The sequence below is a fragment of the Dermacentor silvarum genome, chromosome 4 (genome assembly GCF_013339745.2).
Source record: "Dermacentor silvarum isolate Dsil-2018 chromosome 4, BIME_Dsil_1.4, whole genome shotgun sequence".
NCBI lineage: Eukaryota > Metazoa > Arthropoda > Arachnida > Ixodida > Ixodidae > Dermacentor > Dermacentor silvarum.
In genome coordinates this window covers 88,795,942-88,809,378 of record NC_051157.2, presented here as the reverse complement: position 1 = coordinate 88,809,378, position 13,437 = coordinate 88,795,942, and positions in this window count along the sequence as shown.

Genomic DNA, 13,437 nt, shown 5'->3' with positions numbered 1-13,437 from the left:
GTGCTCCCTCAAGGGCTGCAGACGATAGCGCCAACTTTCCCTTTTATTGCGATAGCAATTATATGGACACTCCAAGCGGATTTCTGCCGTTGGCCTCGCCGTCGCCGTCGCCGTGAGATTCCTTATTAAGTCCAACGGCGATGAAATCGTCGCCGCGCGCCGTATGCTGTATGTGCGAGTGAAAGCGCGTGAGGGACGCGCGCTTTCACGGGGATGCGAACGTACGGCGGAGAGCAAACGCGACTTCTTCCGTCGCGCAAAAGGCCGTGGCAACGTTTATAGATACTTCTATAAACGTTGGGCCGTGGGGGGACGGAAGGGAGCGAGGGGAAGCGACGTTTAGCTGCAGCACCAAATGCGTATTTATATAAAAACGTTGCGAGGCGAGAAGGTGGTAAAGACTTCCGACGCTGCTCGACAAGTGTCCCGTTCTGATCTCGTCGAAAACTTCCGAGCCGCCCCCAGAGGCATCGGCAACAGTCACCAACGCCGCGCGCGTTCGGTGCAAACGCGGGCTAAACGCTGACGGCGTCGACAACAGTTCTGCGCGTTGCTGGTGCCGCTACATGTCCAAATTTATACAGCTGATAAAACTAACATCCTTATCTCTAGTAATTTGCTATCGCAATTGATGCTTCCAGTTTCGGGTGAAACTTCAAAATCTTTTCTCATAACGAACCACTTAATTTCAGCGCACCCTCGGCGAACGAATGGGAACGCCACGCGTTCTTCGGTCGGCGGCGGAACAGGCCGCTTTGGACGAGAAACGCTGTCAACGTCGCCGGGAGCAGGCTTCCGCTCGCCGTGCGGATCCTACGTTCCGGGCAGCCCAAGCGCGGGCTTGGTTACAGAGGCAGGCAGCGGATCCCACGTTAAAAGCCTGTCTTACCGACGCCCAGCGTCAACGAAGGGCAGCGAACCCGAGGCCAGAGAGCGCGACACCCAATTTTGAGGGTACGAAAAGCTTCTCGTGCCCCCCGTGGTCCAGGTAGGGGAAGGGTCTTAAATTTTTAATTCATTCATATTTCAGATGGCTAAAAATAAGCCAAATTTAATAATTCTTGTATTATGTGATCTAATTGGCTTTGTGGCCATTATTTCTCTAAGTTTAGAAACCTGTGTTAAATTTTGTTGATTTAGAAGCGAAATATAGTTATGTTATAACTTGACAGCCACACAGGAGAAAGAAAGAGCCGTAAAGGACACTTGGGTTCGAGAGAAGAGGTCAGCCTGCAGCTGTGCCACGGCAACCGAAATTAGTGATGCCAAAAGCGCAATGCATACCTGCTCTCCTGTCGTCATAAAACAGACGTATGCTTACGCACCGACCGAATAGGTACTAGTAATCAGCATATAAAAGCCGCAGTCGCCTCAATAAAATAATGCAGTGGTGTTTTACGCGAGCACTGCAATAAATAGCGCCAATCAGAATTTGGCACACCCGGAATGTTCACACCCTAACATGCAAATATCGACTTATAGAAACGTGTATCGACTTAGAAACAGGGATAAAATTGGCCGCATATCTGCTTGCTTCGCTGCAAATGACGTCGAAAGACGATAGTCTTCTGCCGCCCCTGATACGTAACACCCTCTCTTATCCCCTCTTAAACATGAGAAGCAGTCAGGAATCTTTGACTGCTATCGCGTTCCACTCTTAAAGGTGACGCTTAAGTGTACTCCCAATTTTTCTATCATGGAGTCACCTGGGCATTTAGCCATATTAAGCGATACGATAGAAAGCCCTTGTTATTATGTTGAGACTTATTAGGGAATTGAATTGTGTTTTATCCTATAGTTTGATAAACTGAGGTTCATGTGAACTGTAGAGGTTTTTTTGCAACAATCTGATGTCCACAGGTTGTTTTTCATGTCTACCAAGCTCTTTCTAATCAGTTCTGATAGAAAATATTGGTGGCACCACAAAAAGAAAAAAATAATAAGCCATTCCACTCTGTGAAGGTTGATGACCAGTGAAGGTGTAGATGGTATATCTGGAATGTACAATACAGAGATAGATAAATGTTTTGGTGTTAATTATTTTTAACGCAAGTTAATATTGTTTTGTGGTCACTACGGTAGACGGCCAAGGGTTCGTTGACGACGACGGACAAGTTCTTGGCGAAGGTTAAGTCCAAACACGAGCGCGTCGCGGTCGTTGGCACCTTGGGATCGGTGCAGCACTGCAGCCCTAACCGTTCGAGCATAAACGAGGGCAGCCATTTGCAATCTGGCCGTGGCATGTCCACGTTGAAGTCGTCAACGACGAGGACTGGAGCTTGATCATCGTCGGACGGATCGAGCAGTCATCGAAAGTGGTCGTTCATAAATTCCTCTGCGCCGCGCTTGGAAGAGGCAGATCGAACGTACACGGTGGCAACGACTGTCCTGCCGGCGGTCTTTACGGCGTACACGTATGCACAACACTCCGCGCTTTATAGTTATTGGGTGGTGGACGAAACGTCGTACGTCGTTCCTCATGTATATGGCAACTCCGCCCGCTCGCGAGTCGACTCGACGGTCGCAGGCGACGCCGTTGTAGCCGTCGAATTGAACGAAGAAATCGGGCCACATCTTCGGCGGCGTGCACAAGAGGAATACCCGTCTGAGTAGTGCGTTCTGGACCACGTTCGGCACGTGCAGACGCATCGGCCTGACATTGAGAGCCTCCAGCGAGAAGGTATATTGCGGTTCGGCGAGTCTAGGCGCACATGCTTTTGTGACGGTGGGAAGGTGATGGTTATCAGCCACCGAAACTCGTCCAGCAGGTAGTAGTCCAGGTTCACTCGGGCGTCGTAGAAGGAGTTATCTCCTTTGGCGTTGATGATATATAGCCGGTTGACATCCGTGCACCGACTGAGGGCAACGTACACAATTTTTTGCGAGTGCCTATGGTAGAACTAGTACACGGCGTCCGAGTAGGTGGTCCCCTGCGGTAACGGTGAACGGTAACGACACCAGTCTTAACCACGGCTAAGGGAGTGGCGTGAGCACTAGTAAATTTCCGCGGTTGACCGAGTTATATGTGCGGAAAGGCCACCTCTTCAGTGCATTCATCGTACAGCAACAAGATTGGCACTTGGCCCTCGCCGGGGACTATGGGTAGGTAAGGCGTGGCCGGGTGTACGTTGATCGGTACGTTGACCACTTGCCCTTCGATGCCAAATTGTCCGCTACCATGGGTGAGTCACCGTATGCACATCAATGGAAGACGCGGCGCAATCAGTGTCTCCTCGACGGTGTTCAACTTGGACAAGTGTGCAGGTAAGGGCGGACACACGTACTCGTTCGTAGTGCTGAAACGAGGCACGTTACCCTTTACGAGAGCATCCTTGCACGTACTGCACACTCGAAACGCCGCAACGGCCTCCTCGCCCGGAAAGCACCGAGTCAACACGTTCCCCGCCTCGTGCCGTCGCTCTTCCGACCGTATTCCGTTGATTTCGGAAAGGTCGTTGTTGAACCACAGCCGATCGCAAACTGTACTACTCAATCCGAAATTACGGTCGAGAAAGTCCCTCTTGAACCTAGCGTATAGCACCGTCGAACACTCGCGCGCCTTTGTTGCGGCTAGCGTCTTCGGCTCTGCGCCCTGTCTTCCGTGCCGCGTCGCGGGCACGTTCTTCTCGGGACGGCGAGTCGGCGGGACGACGCCGGTTGACACATTCACGCCGCTGCTCTCGGCGTCCTGCTTCGTAAAATCGCTGTTCTTCGGGCGCACGAACCACTCGCGGCCGTCTCATGGTGAAGGCGGAGCTAAAATGAGACCGAAACTTCATCTGCTCGAACGTATGACATTGCGAGCAGGCGCGCGTGTGCTATATGGGGAAATACGTTCGAGCAGACTGTAGAACGGAGCCAGCCCTTGGAAGAAGACGAAGACGACGAACGCGCGAGCACGACGGCGGCGTGCACGACGTGCACGCGTGTTTACAAAGTGGCACGAAGGCGTTCGCGTGGTTGCGCCGAGGGGCGCAACAGCGCGATGATGATAACTGTTGTTCGCAGACATGCCCTAGCCATACACAGCTTCGCTATAAGAACGTAGTGTGATAAACGCTATTAAATAAAAACAAGTAAATAGCACACGAACGCCAATGCCAATGCTTAAAATGGAGCTTTCATACGCAAAGCGTTTCCACTTACATCTCAGCTTGCGTTCACTTGGAAACAGCAGTGTCTTTACAACAAATAAAATGTTTGAGCGCGGTAGCATTTTCAGGGAAAATCAGCTTCCACATCCAGAGAAAGTTCACGCGTTCACGTGTTGCTAACATTTCTTTATTATTATTATTATTTATTATCATCCTGACCACATGTGGGAAATCAACATCAGACAGTGAAATAAGAAAGCAGAATACCACACGGCATAAGCAAGCTGTCTTTTCAGCAGATCAAGCAGCAAGGTCACGACGGTGACGAAAGCGTTTCTCGGTCCTCGACCTCGTAGTTCGGTTTAAATGTCGCAGCAGAGTAGCAAAAAGATGGATCTGTGGTTATATCAAGCACGGATCCCCGAACGCTGCGACTGCGTGCCGCCTCCTTTTTGCAGAAACACAGCCACATGCAGGGCGAAGGTAGCGCGACCTTTCTGATAAGTACAACTAGCCTCCTCTTCCAAGAAATAGGAAACGCCCCAAAAGAAGATGAATAATGAGAACGTGCAGATTCAGGCTCCTCGACAAGCAAAACCAAAGGCTGTATTGGCAAGGTTGAGGGAAAAAAAGGTCATGAAATAGTGGTATAGGGTGAGTTATGTAGATATGCCTATGCGGGAGATTTATTTCGACAAGTGAAGGGGGGCACGCGGTAAGAAAAAGCAAAAGGAAGCCTGTTACGTAATCTTGACGAGGAGTTCAGATGTCATACATTACGGCTATTTGCAACATGCCTACATACGTTTGAATCACGCAGTCGGGCCTTTTCCTCTTTGTGGGTATATGTCTGTATGATTGTGTACAGTTTACATTATGTATATACTTTCTCGTCAACTGTATTTAAGGGGAAGTGGCTTATTATAGGTGGCACTGGCTACTTCTTCTCTTTGGCATGATAGCTGTGCTCAAAACAATGGTTGTATCCAATGTTACAATTAGAAAAATATAGTGACAACAGTTCTACAGTTCCCATAATTAAACTGTGGACGTTTACCAAGTATATATTTGTTTACAACGTGGGAATTTCTGCCGACTTCTTAACTGTGACGTAAAAGTTTTGCGTAACGCCGCAAATTACGTCGTGCCAAGAGAGAAGACACTGCAGCTATTATAGTATTTCGCATGTCTCTTATACTGTTATTTGAAATGAATATCATAATATTTGTAGCGCACATATGTAGTACATGCACGCAGTCATTGGCACTCATGCATACGCTGACACAAGCATGCATTCTGTCTGCCACGTCTATGTCCAAGAAGCGCTGAGCCGGAATAAGGAAGGCAAAGCACCGGTGTTCTGTCTTTGTTTTTGCAGTTTTGCAGTGTTGTCGCTCAGCAGAAACCTATTGGGACCAAAACGGGAAAGTCTGGAGCACGGTAGAAAGATGCGTCTAGGTACACACCGTCACTCAGTCGTAGTGCATCAAGAGAACCAATTCGGCATATTGACAAAAAAGTGTGCGCACATTCTAACACTTTCACTAGCTTGCAACAAGGCCGGCTTATACTTAGCAGACGAGCCAAATCTTTGCAGAGCTAATATTGTAGAATGACAGGCCGCATCTCGTTGTCCCGTTCAATTCAAAGGAAGAAACTGGGTTCACAGCCGCCTGACTGAAGTACAAGTTTTGAGAACCTGCTGCGAGGATAGTGGTGCGGCACAAGAGGTGCTGTTTGCGAAACCATTACACGCTGAAGGCCCGCTGTTCAGACTGAACATCTTTTCACAAGCTATGCAAAGAAAGTTCCTTTGCAATTACTCTGCTTCGGGATGTACAGCGCATCGTCGCAAATAATGCTCATGCTAAAGACGGCACAGCTTTTCTTCGTTTTGCATAGACCACCTAGAGTATGTTGTAGAATGTCGTCAAGCTGCTAGCCGTTGTTCATAAGTGCACACTTAAATGTCCTTAACAAGATCGCACGTCAATATGTTTTTCTAACGGCATCGCACGGCAGCACGGTGTCCACGTCGACTCCCGGCGGCACACAGTTCCACGTACAAAACTTTGCATTTGTTTAGCTAATCCTCCTACATGTTGTATACCCGTAAAGATGGCTTGGTGGCTATGATATTATGCTGCTCGGCACAAGGTCGCGGGTTCGACACCCGGCTGCAGCAGGTCTAGTAGTTTAAATTTACGTACGAAGGTGTTCAAAATCAAATTTAAAGTAAAAAGCAAAAGAGTCTAAATAAGATCGCGTCCTAGACAAAGACACGAGCTGACACCAAAATGTAATCTGCTAAATAGCACGTCCGTACGTCCGCGCAACGAGACTGATGTCGCAATATTCATATAAAAACAAAAATTATATATATATATATATATATATATATATATATATATTCATATAAAAATAAAACATCTCAGTGTGCGTGTGTTCGTCGACACCTCTTCAAGCAGCAAGAATACCCCGCACCTTGTGCTCCGTCTTCTTCAGGTTTGCCCCAAGCTCCTCATCTGCAATCCTCTGATCCTGCGCAACACAGCATTGTCTGAAGGACATGAATACGTTTTGTTAGCCATGTCACAGTCATTCGTATTTTATTGCGATAGCAATTATATGGACACTCCAAGAGGATTTCTGCCGTCGGCGTCGTCGTCGCCGTCGCCCTGAGGTTCCGTATGACGCCCAACGGCGAATAAATCGTCGCAGCGCGCCGTATGCTTTATGTGCGAGTGAAAGCACGCGAGTGACGGGGAGCGAACGCACGGCGGAGAGCAAACGCGACTTCTTCCGTCGCGCGAAAGGCAGGGGGGGGGGGGGGGGGGAGGGGAGGCAACGTTTAGCTGCGGCACCAACTGCGTACTTATATAAAAAATTGTCGCAGTTTCACCCAAAAGGCGAAGCATCAATTTCGAGAGCAAATTAGTAGAGAGCTATACGGAGTAAGGATAGTAGTTTTATCAGCTGTGTAAACTTGGACATGCAGCAGCACCAGCAGCCCGCAGAACTGTTGTAGACGCCGTCGGCGTTTTGCCCCCGTTCGCACCGAACGCGCGCGGCGTTGGTGACTGTTGAGGGTGCCTCTGGGGGCGGCTCGGAAATTTTCGACGAGATCAGAATAGGTCACTCGTCGAGCTGCGTCGGAAATCTTACCCACCTCCTCGCCTCGCAACGTTTGTATCATCATCAGCCTATATTTATGTCGACTGCAGGACGAAGGCCTCTCCCTGCGATCTCCAATTACCCCTGTCTTGCGCTAGCGTATTCCAACTTGCGCCTGCGAATTTCCTGACCTCATCATCCCACCTGACTTTCTGTCGTCCTCGACTGCGCTTCCCTTCTTTGGTATCCATTCTGTAACCCTAATGGTCCACCGGTTATCCATCCTACGCATTACATGGCCTGCCCAGCTCCATTTCTTCCGCTTAATGTCAACTAGAATATCATCTACCCCCGTTTGTTCTCTGATCCACACCGCTCTCTTCCTGTCTCTTAACGTTACTCCTAAGAGTTTTCGTTCCATTGCTCTTTGAACGTTTGTATATATATATATATATATATATATATATATATATATATATATATATATATATATATATATATACGCATTTGGTGCCGCAGCTAAACGTCGCCTCCCCTCTCTCCCTCCCGTCCCCCCACGGCCTTTCGCGCGACGGAAAAAGTCCCGTTTCGTCTCATATATAGTGATTGTAAAGGAGTAAAGAGACGCTTAATTCTGCAGCCCTTCAGGGAGCACGGCGCAGAACGCGCGTTTGCTCCCCGACTTGCGTTCGCTCCCCGTGAAAGCGCGCATCCCTCGCGCGCTTTCACTCGCACATACAGCGTCCGAAGCGCGGCGATGATTTCATCGCCGTTGACGTCATACGGAGCCTCACGGCGACGGCGACGGCGACGACGACGCCAACGACATAAATCCGCTTTGGAGTGTACATATAATTGCTATCGCAATAAAACATTGCGTGGCGAGAAGGTGGTAAATACTTCCGACGCTGCTCGACGAGTGTCCCGTTCTGATTTGAGGAGAGATCTTGGCGCTGAGCCGTGCTCCCTAAAGGGCTGCCGAAAATAGCTCCTCTTCCTCTTCAGAAGCACAATCTCTCTCTCTCTCTCTCCCGTTCTGATCTCGTGCAAAACATCCGAGCCGCCGCCAGAGGCACCAGCAACAGTCACCAACGCCATGAGCGTTCGGTGCGAACGCGGGCAAAACGCCCATGGTGTCGACAACAGTTCTGCGCGTTGCTGGTGCTGCTACATGCCCAAGTTTATACAGCTGATAAAACTACTATCCTTACCCCGTATAGCTTCTCTACCAAATGCTATCGCAATTGATGCTTCGCCTTTAGGGAGAAACTGCGTCATTTTTTTAGAGTCGTTCTTAATGGAAGAGGGTTTATTACCGTTGGACGTGAAGCGGAAGGGTCGCACGACCGGCACAAAGACAGTCTCAGCCGGCGTCAACTGCTTGCGATCTGCGCTCGCACCTCTAGCCAAGACAGTGTCCCACTGCCGCGTGCGTTGCTTCATCCCCACTACAGTACCCCGGCGGCGAAGGGAAGCCATCCTGGCGACTCAAGGCGACGTGAGAATAAGGGGGTCGTGTTATGGCTTGAGGCGGCTCACGTGGACCACCTGGCGGCCAAGACGACGCTTGTTGGAGGTTGGGTTGACCGGCTCAATAACATGGGTGACAGAAGATAGGCACTCGATGACGCGATAAGGGCCTTGGTACTTCGGGGCAAACTTGAGTCAGGTCAGGGGAATGAAATGGTATGCGGAGCCATACGAGGGAGCCGACGGCGAAAGCTTGTTCAGTCAGATTGCGCTCATGGCGATCTTTCTGGAGGGCTTGGTTGTCCGAAGTAAATGAACGGGCCAGCTAACGATACTCTTTAGCATATTGAGCCTTTTCAGAAACTGGGTTGAATTCGGAAACGTCCGGACGATACGGCAAAAGGTTATCGAGTGTGGTGCATGATTCGCGGCCATATAAAAGAAAGAATGGGGAAAAGCCGGTGGTCGACTGTGTCGTGGTATTATACGCGTAAGTGACGAACGGTCAGAATCAATGTACATGGATAGCATGTCTCCCAGCCTCCGGTTGAAGCGCTCTGTTTGCCCGTTGGTTTGTGGGTGGTAGGCTGTAGATGTGCGGTGAACTGTACGGTATGAACGCAGGAGCTCCTGAAGGACATCGGATAAAAACACACGCCCTCTGTCGCTCAGTAGCTCGCGTGGTGCGCCATGGCGGAGGATGAAATGACGTAAGATGAAGTTCGCAACGTCACGAGCACCAGCCGAAGGAAGCGAGGCTGTTTCCGCATAGATCATTAGGTGGTCCACTGCGACGATGACCGATCTGTTACCAGCGACAGAGGACGGAAGTGGGCAATAAAGATCGATTCCGACATGGTCGAAAGGTCGTGCAGGACACGGCAAAAGCTGCAGGAGACCAGGCGAATGGCGAAATGGTTTCCGTCGTTGACACGATTGGCAGGACCGAATGTATTTGCGGACATATGTGTACACTCCACGCCAGTAATAACGTTGGCGGAGCCGCTCATACGTTTTCAGCGCACCAGCGTGAGCATGTTGGCGGTCAGCATGAAAGTATGCGCAGACATCGGACCGCATGTGGCTAGGGATGACGAGCAGCCATTTACGGCTGCCGGTCGATAGTTGCGACGATATAATAGTTCGTCCCGTATTGCGAAATGCGTGGCTTGGCGGCGAAGTGCACGTGGGTGTGCAGAAGTTGGCGGAGCGGAAAGAACATTCAGGAGAGAGGCGATCCAGGGGTCTTTTCGCTGTTCAGTTGGCATGTCTGTGGCGGTAAGAGCAGCCAAGGGAAAGGCACCACTCGAATGCGGCTCTTCAGTGGAGTTCACGGGAGATCAGGAAAGCGCATCCGCGTCAGAGTGCCTTCGCCCAGATCGGTACACCACGCGAATGTCAAATTCTTGCAGGCGAAGAGCCCAACGTCCAAGGAGACCAGAAGGATCCTTCAGGGAAGCCAACCAACACAGATCGTGATGGTCAGTCACCACGTCGAAAGTGTGGCCGTATAAGTATGGACGAAACTTGCTTATTGCCAACACAATCGCGAGACACTCTTTTTCAGTTACCGAGTAGTTGGATTCCGCCTTGGTGAGGGCACGGCTAGCATAAGCTACAACATACTTGGAAAGCCTGGTTTGCGTTGCGCGAGTACTGCACCAAGACTGACGCCGCTGGCGTCCGTGTGTACTTCGGTTGGCGCAGTCGGGTCGTAATGGCGCAGAATGGGTGGTGAGGTAAGCAGACGCCGTAATGTAGTGAAGGCGTCGTCGCAGGCTTGAGTCCAATTTGAAAGGCCACCAGGGCCTGCAAGTAGCTTCGTAAGCGGTGTCATGATGCAGGCGAAGTTCCGGACAAAGCGACCAAAATACGAGCATAAGCCCACAAAGCTGCGCAGTTCTTTTACGCTAGTCGGCTTAGGAAACTCCGCAACGGCGCGAAGTTTCTCGGGATCAGGAAGAATGCCGTGTTTTGAGACTACATGACCCAGTATGGTGAGCTGCCGAGCCCCGAAGTGACACTAGCTTCTTCAGGTTGAGCTGAAGGCTTGCGTTGGTAAGGCATAGAAGAATCATGCGCGAGTGGGCGAGATGTGTCGTGAAATCGGGGGCGAACAGGACGACGTCATCTAGGTAGTACAGACAGATCTGCCATTTGAGACCGCGTAAAATTCTGTTGTGGGAAGACGTGATGGCGTTTGGTTGCCCACATTTATTTATGCACTATCACAGACGCTGTTGCTCTTGCCGCAGTTCTTGCCGTCTTGTCGCCGTTCTACCTCGCGCTCAGCTCTAACGTGCGGAGCAGCCGAGGCGCAACATCGTCGTCGAGACGCTGACGGCTGGCCATAGCCCCCCCCCCCCCCCTCTAGCGAGGTAGCCAGTGTGCGAAGGAGCGATCTCTATGAGCAGCTGGTAGGTTCTGCTGTTGCGAAGCGCGTTCGTCTGGTGTTTGTGGATGGCCTTTCGTCTTCAGGAACGGCGTCGGTGTCGAGGAAGGCCGGCTTTTTGCGGTCAACGGAGACACTGTCTTCGCATCCATTAAGAAGCAGGACGAAATGCTTCGGGCAACGCTTGACGACTTTAAAGGGCCCGTCGTAAGGCGGCTACAGTGGTGGTCTGACTGCATCGTGCGGTACGAATACGTGTGTGCAATCGCGGAGAGCACGACTGGTAAAAGATGGTCTTGAGCGTTGACGCGGCAGAATAGGAGACACGTCTCTCATGGCATTCCCGAGGCGGCTGGCATAATCGGCAACGTCCAGTGGTTGTATAGGTGATGCCTCGAAAAACTGGCCAGGATGCCTTAAGGTTGTGCCAAAAACGAGCTCAGCTGAGGAGCAGGACGTGTCCGTACGTATCGTGCTTCGAAGGGCGAGGAGGACGAGTGGTAGTCGCTCCGTCCAGGGCATCAGTGAGGCTATGAGCGAGGTTTTGAGTTGGCGGTGAAATCGCTCAACCATGCCGTTCGACATCGGGTGGTAGGCCGTCGTCTTGATGTGGTTGACACCAAGCATCCGGGACAACGTGCGGAAGAGCGTGGAGTCAAATTGACGACCTCTATCTGTTGTGATGGTCTTGGGAACTCCGTAACGGCTTATCCACACGGTGATGAGTCCACGGGCAACTGACTGTGCCGTGATGTCGGTGAGCGGTAGTGCCTCAGGCCACTGCGTGAACCGATTGACGCACGTCAACATATACCGGCTGTTGTTCGATGGGGGCAAAGGGCCTACGAGGTCCAGGTGCACATGACTGAACCGCGAGTCGGGAGGCGTAAAGGTACCCAGTGGGCTCATTGTGTTGCGCTGGACTTTGGTCCAGGCAAGCACGTGTCCAGCGGCGGACGTCGATGTTCATTTTTGGACATAGATATCGCTCTGTGACGAGGCGTTGAGCCGCACGTATGCCGGGGTGCGACAAGGAATGCAAGGCGTTGAAGATGCTGCGGCGAAACAGCGCTGGAACATACGGGCGAGGACGTCCGGTAGAGGTGTCGCAAATGAGTGGAATAGCGCAGCCTGGAAGTTGGACATCTTCGAACATCAGGGAGTTCTCTTGCAGTCGTAGAACTTTAAGGTCACTGTCCTCGCGTTGTGCAGTAGCCATGGCTGCAAAATTGACTGGCGGGCGCTCATCCACCGTTGCGTTGATTTTTATTCGGGATAGTGCGTCAGCAACAGGACTGCCTTTGCCACTGATGTGTCGGATATCGCCGGTAAACTCTGATATATAGGCAAGTTGGCGCATCTCACGTGGAGTGTGGGAAGAGTTGGTAGCTGTCGAAAGACACGTGAGCGACTAGTGGTCGGTGAGGATATAGAATTGCCGACCTTCGAGGAAGTGGCGAAGATGCTTGACAGCCAAATAGGCCGCCAGCAGTTCGCAACCGAATGTGCTGTAAAGGCGCTCGGTCTGTGAGAGCTTCCGGGAGAAGAAAGCGATCGGCTGCCAAACTCCATCGACCAACTGCTGCCGGACTGCTCCAATGGCGACGTCCAAGGCATCCATGGTGAGTGACGTGCTGGCGTCGCACTTTGGGTGCGCGAGGAGTGTTGCGTTGGTGAGTGCTTCCTTCATGAAACTGAAAGCTGTCTCGGCGTCGCCTGTCCAGTAGATGGAAGCGTTCGGCTTCGTTTGACCGGACAGAAGTGCATGCAGCGGGTGCAAGATAGCAGCGCAGTGGGGAATAAACCACCGGTAATAGTTGGCAAGCCCGAGGAATTCACGCAGTTTCTTCGTAGTTGTTGATCGTGGAAACTGTAATATAGCTTCCACGCGTGTGGCTGGTGGAGAGATCCCACGGGAATCCACGCGATGGGCAAGAAAGTCCAGTGAAGAAACTCCGAACTCGCTCTTCGGTCCGTTGACGACCAGTCCGTACTTGCGGAGCCGCGTGAAAACCTGACGCAGGTGAAGTTCGTGATCCGCTTCTGAGGTTCTGAAGACGAGGATGTCGTCGATGTACGCGAAGCAGCACGTCAAACCACGAAGAACCTCGTCCACGAACCGTTGAAAGGTTTGTGGGGCATTTCGTAGACCAAACGGCATACGTATGTATTCAAACGTGCCAAAAGGTGTTATTATGGCAGTCTTCGGTATGTCGGAAGGCTCGACAGGTATTTGGTGGTATGCCTTCACTAAGTCGATCTTGCCGAATACGGTGCAACCGTGCAGCAATGCCGTGAAGTCCTGGATGTGTGGTATCGGGTAGCGGTCCGGTACCGTCACTTTGTTGAGGGCGCGATAGTCACCGC